Here is a 6,287-nt window from a genome sequence, read left to right as displayed (position 1 = left end):
GAACTGCTTTTCCTCACATAGCAATAAGAATCAAGAATCTAATTGATATTAATCAGTGATAAAAAACACAATAAATATTAAGATCCATATATTAAGGAGAGTGGTCTGGTATGAATGATCAGGGACTACTCTAAATTGCAGTGTATCAATTTAGATACAGGAATGATTTTTACTTTGTAAATTTTCATGATAAATGACTCTAAAACACCAAGCAATCCTGTTGATATCAAATGAAGAAATGCAGCAAGATTATTCACATTCCACAATGTTTTAGTTTTTAAATTGGCACATTTGCTTTAGAGGCAGTCAGCTTCTCCAGAAAACTTTTCTAGGTTCATTTCTGATTTATAGATTTCTCCTGAGACCTGAGATGTTTGTTTTTAGTGGAAACTTAACCTATATCATCATTTATTGCTCCTGACAAACTTCATTTGTTTGTAGTGTTATAATCTTACTGAAAATACATTTCACAGAAAAGGATGAATTCATCCAACTTTTAAGGTTTGGTGGTTGACAGTACTTTATTTCTGTGATACATGAGTGGTTTTTTCCTTCAGTGTGTGGGTGTAAAGGTATTTTGAACCTTCAAAGACACCTTTTCTTAAATTTGCTGCTCCTTAAGTTTAGAGATAATCTGAAGCTCTAATAAAATGTTTTAAACATGTATGGTATTGGATCAACCTCCTCCACTTTTTTTAATAGCCAAGTTTAAAGGAGGGAGAATGTTTAAGTACAATAATTGGTTAAACATCTTTTTTTTCCTCCTGGGTTTCTTTTTAGGAACTACTGACAATCAAAAACCTATAGCCGACTTTGGGATATGACTTTATTATTCAGCAACTAAAAGATGAGTTCTAATTGGCAGACTTCTGGCACTGGCACTTGTCCTCCTGTTTCTATAGAAACTGGGTTGGAAGTCAGAGCTGCACAAAGGGAAAGGGTAAGTTTCTTTTAAACTCCATATTTATAAACCCATATCTTATTAACTGGCATGATGTCAGTTTTCAATAAGGAAATACGTCGGTGAACTAGAACTCAAACATCAACTACTAATTTTCACTTGAGTGGAAACTGACATCAAGTCATTAACTATAATAGGAGGGTTTAAATATGGATTTATTTTTCTTGTGACTCTGACTTCACATTTCTTGAAACAATTGAACTCAGTATGACAATTCTCACTTTCAGTTATTTCTAATTTGGGGGTTATAAAATTGATTTTTATCCTCTTAGATCTTATTCTATTGAAACTTTCTGGCAAGTGAAAATTGGAATTTAAAATATGTACAGAGGACATTTTAAAAGTCTGCATGAATTACAAGTCTCTTCTTTTGAGCTAAGTCCTATTCTTTCCATTATAGAACAAGTACTGTACTACTGACCAGTTTTTTAGTTTCTCTCCTCTCTTTGCCAAGCAGGATGAGGTCGTCTGTTGGGCACATACATTTGTTTTCATCCAGGTAGACATCCATTATTTGTAGACCTTAAGACACCTGCCAGTTGGTGAGTCATCTTATTGCTATGGCTTCAGAGAGCTATGCTACACAGCTGGGGCATTTAGTCTTGAAATTGTTTAACCAAGTGTGATAAACTTCAGTCTATAGGTTGATGTATGCAAATTATGCTAAACTCTGACTAGCTTTGAGATATTGGAAGGAAAACAATTTGGCCCTTGCTCTTTTTTTTTTTTTTAAGATTTTATTTATTTATTTGACAGAGAGAGATCGCAAGTAGGCAGAGAGGCAGGCAGAGAGAGAGGAAGGGAAGCAGGCTCCCCGCTGAGCAGAGAGCCCGACGTGGGACTCGATCTCAGGACCCCAAGATCATGACCCGGGCCTAAGGCCGTGGCCTAACCCACTGAGCCACCCAGGCGCCCCTGGCCCTTGCTCTTTAACACTTAATTTTCTCATTTCCTTGGTCCTGACAAACTTCTCTTTCCTGCTAAAACATTCCTGTTGGTTGACATGAACCAAAGAGTTGGGACATTTTGGCTTTACTTCAGCTCAAATTGTCACTTTACTTCAGCTCAAATTGTCACTTCTGTAGAAATAGTATAAGTGAAAACTGGAAGTCTTCCATTACTTCCAAGTCCCTGGGCAGATAATGCCTGAAAGTGGATTCTCATTAAAAATGTATGCCTCCCGGGACGCCTGGGTGGCTCAGTTGGTTAAGCGGCTGCCTTCAGCTCAGGTCATGGTCCCAGCGTCCTGGGATCGAGTCCCATATCGGGTTCCTTGCTCGGCAGGGAACCTGCTTCTCCCTCTGTCTCTGCCTGCCTCTCTGCCTACTTGTGATCTCTCTCTCTGATAAATAAATAAATAAAATCTTTAAAAAAAAAAATGTATGCCTCCCTTCCTTAACTACTAATGTGTAGCCTGTTTCTGTTTGCTCGCTGGGGCTTGAATGAGGTAAAAATAGAATTGAATTTGTGATTTTCTTCTTTTTTGGGCGGGGGTGGGCAGTTGCTAGAAGAAAACTTCAGGTTTTAGCTTTGCGCTGTCAAATATCTAGACATTCAGAGTATAAGGGTGGCCAACTTATTTTGGTTTTGAAACTGGAAGTCCTGTGTCCCAGGAACTCTTGTTTCCAGCCAAACCAGATAGTCGGTTACCCTATCTAAATTTATTCTCTGTATCCCTAAAGAAAAGCTCCACTAGCTTACCATTGATCATTATTTTGTGTAGAAGGAGATTTCACAATATCCCAGCTTCTGTTGGAATGTTACCAGGGATTAGGTTCTTTTGCTTTTCCTTTTTCTTTCTTTTTTTTTTTTTTTTTAATTAAAAAAAAATTTTTTTTAAGATTTTATTTATTTGAGAGAGAGAGGGAGAGGGAGCATGAGCAGAGGCAGGGCAGAGGGAGAAGCAGACTCCCCAATGAGCAAGGAGCCCATTGCTTCTAGGCTCTGCTGTGAAGCTCCAATCCCAGACCCCTGGGGTCCTAACCTGAGCCAAAGGCAGACACTTAACTGAGCCACCCAGGGGCTCCTCTTTCCTTTTTTTTAAATAAATGATTGTCATTTGTCTCAGTGACTGTAGGTAATACCAGCTTACCTCTCAGAAATAAAACATGAATTTTAACTGATTTATTTACAAAGTTGATTCCAGTCACTTCTGTTATTTTTTGTTTGTGTATATGTTAAGACCTTAGGTATAAATCTGAGACAGTTGGGTGATATTTGTGGGAAATGAGTAGGCAAATGAGGTAAATATGTGTACATAAAGCCTCCTACAAGTTGATTTTTGGATTAAGAGAAACACTTAAGGTTTTTAAAAAGTATTGGGCTTTTTTTGTATTCAAGTCTTCAGAGAAACCACTGTCCATGTTTTGTATTGTCTTGCATAAAAATAACTAAAATCAAATACTAATACATGGTGTGTTTTTTCTCATGGAAAAAGCTGATTTTACAGTAGGACAAGTTTATTAACTAAGCTAACATTTTTTTTTTTTAAGATTTTATTTATTTATTTGACAGAGATTACAAGTAGGCAGAGAGGCAGGCAGAGAGAGAGGAGGAAGCAGGCTCCCTCTGAGCAGAGAGCCCGATGTGGGGCTCGATCCCAGGACCCTGGGATCATGACCTGGGCCGAAGGCAGAGGCTTTAACCCACTGAGCCACCCAGGCGCCCCATAACTAAGCTAACTTTTTGCAAACAAGCATAGCATCACATATATTAATATGCCTAGATTATTTGGAAAATATCACAAAATTACCCCCTCAGTCCATTTAAGTGTAGTTGTTGCTTTTATTAAATTTTGATCTTCTAGACAATCATTAAAGAAGGGAAAGCCAGGGGCCGTGATCTAATCAACACTGGTAATTGGGTTTCAGAATTAGCTCTGTTAAAGACTAGCTTTGTAACTTTCCGCAGATAACTTGGTTTTCATTTGCTTTTGTTCCTTAAGTATAAAATAGGAATAATAATACCTATTCAGCTTCCTTAGAGCCTTGACATGATGATGAGATAATGGGTAAGAAGGAACTTTCAAAAGTTAAAGGTACCATAAAGGTAGAGTTTTAGTATCAGAAATAGGACTTCATGATCAACATATGTAGAAAATTCCTTCTGTTTTGGTGATAGTATGGCACGTCTTAGAGTAATAGCTGCAAGAAATGGTATCTTTGACAGTTTTATTTTTAAAATTTTTTTAAAAGATTTTATTTGACAGAGCACAAGCAGGGGGAGTGGCAAGCAGAGGGAGGGGAGAAGCTGGGGAGCCTGATGTGGGACTTGATCCCTGGACCCCGGGATCATGACCTTAGCCGAAGGTAGTCGCTCAACCAACTGAGCCACCCAGGCACCCAGGAGTTTCAAATATAAGCCAGCAAGTAGCTGAGAAGAAAGTATGCTGAACTTTTATGTTCAAATTATCATAGCTCTACTAAATACAAAAATACATTTATGTATATTTTAAGGCTTAAAATTTACAAACATTACAACTAATATTTTAGTACTGAGGAGCTAATTACAAGTGCCTTACTCAAGCATTACCGTCTTTGGTAAGATTAGGTGAATATTGGAAGACCTAAAAAAAGTTAATTATCATTACAGTTACATTGTTACTGCACTATAGCAGATGTGTTTTTGTTGCTTTAATTTGTTCTGGTTCTTCAGTACTTTGCATTCTCCTTTTCATTTCAATCTAGATATTATAAAATTTTATGCCAGTTTGAGTTAGAACAAATTTATAACTGCTTCCAGTTAAATCAGCTTCATAATCTTGTGGTGCTGGTGAGAAGTCAGGGTGATCTAGGCGTGTAGTGTTTCTTGTCAGTGTAGGGCTTCTTGTCAGTCTGTATGAATTGTGACTTCAGTAGTTACTGGATGTTTAATTCCTTTGACTTTATTCATTGTAAGATGGGCATCATGCTATCTGTTTCTAAAGTTGTGAAGATTAAATAATATATAAAATGTGCCTCCCTCAGTGATGGGTATATATTAGATGTTGAAATAAAGTTGTTGGGGTGCCTGGGTGGCTCAGTGGGTTAAGCCTCTGCCTTCAGCTCAGGTCATGATCTCAGGGTCCAATTTTTTAACTTAATTTTAAATGATTTATTTTAATTATTTAATTTTAACAACAGTAGTTTGAAAGAGTCTTGTGAAAGAGATTATAAGGGAGCTTGGTGTTACAGAGAACTCTAGGTATTTTCTTCCTCTTAAAATCACCCAAATAATGAAATGAAGGGCTCTCTAATCACATGTAATTGCTTAGTCTGAGTGACATTATTAACTAGTTAACGTAATTATTCTATATTTAAAAAACATAGTTTAGGGGTACCTGGGTGGCTTATTCTGTGAGTATCTACCTTCTGCTCAGGTCATGAGCCCCATGTTGGGCTTCCTGCTTAGTGGGGAGCCTTCTTCTCCCTCTCCCTCTGCCTGCCTTTCTGCCTGCTTGTGCTCTCTCTGTGCCAAATAAATAAGTAAAATCTTTAAAAAACAAAATGTAGTTTATCTTTCATTAAAAGCTACTTATTCAACCTTCATGTAAAACTTGTAGTTCCTTTTTTCTTTTTTTTAAGTTTTATTATCCATTTGAGAGAGAGCGCAAGAGCATGAGTGCATAGCTGAGGGGCAGAGGGAGAGGAAAAGAACCCCAAGCAGATTCCCTGCCAAGGGTGGAGCCCAACATGGGGCTTGATCCCACAAGATCCCTTGTGGGGCTTGATCCCACAAGATCATGACCTGAGCCAAAACCATGAGTCAGACACCCAACCACCTGAGCTACCTAGGTCCCCCTGAAACTTGTAGGTCTAAGGACATATCTAGATCATTAAGCTTGAATATTTTAGATTATTAGATATAATTTAGATATATTTAGATTATTAGATATAATGAAAAGTAATATTGTTTGGATGGGCAGGAATACTATTCAAATGATCTTGAAATAAAGGATTTTTTTTTTAAAGATCTCATTTATTTGTCAGAGAGAGAGAATGAGAGTGCACAAGTAGGGGGAGCCGCAGGCAGAGGGAGAAGCAGGCTCCCCACTGAGCAGGGAGCCGGTGCAGTCTCACAACCCTGAGATCATGACTTGAGCTGAAACCAAGAGTCAGGCACTTAACCTACCATACCACCCAGTTGCCCCCCCCTCCTTTTTTGGCAATTCTTACTTTTTATTACATAGCAATATACATTTTTCATAGAAAATTTAGTAAACAAAATAATGAAAACAGAGGTTACTTCTAATACTTCTAATAAGGAAAGATAACTTTCTGGAGGATGTATACCATACTAGTCACTCAAAAAGGCTTTGATACTCATTCAGATTTCAGAGTTCTAGTCA

This window comes from Lutra lutra, chromosome 4, assembly GCF_902655055.1.
Source record: "Lutra lutra chromosome 4, mLutLut1.2, whole genome shotgun sequence".
NCBI classification, from domain to species: Eukaryota; Metazoa; Chordata; class Mammalia; order Carnivora; family Mustelidae; genus Lutra; species Lutra lutra.
Note: the sequence above shows the minus strand (reverse complement) of the source record.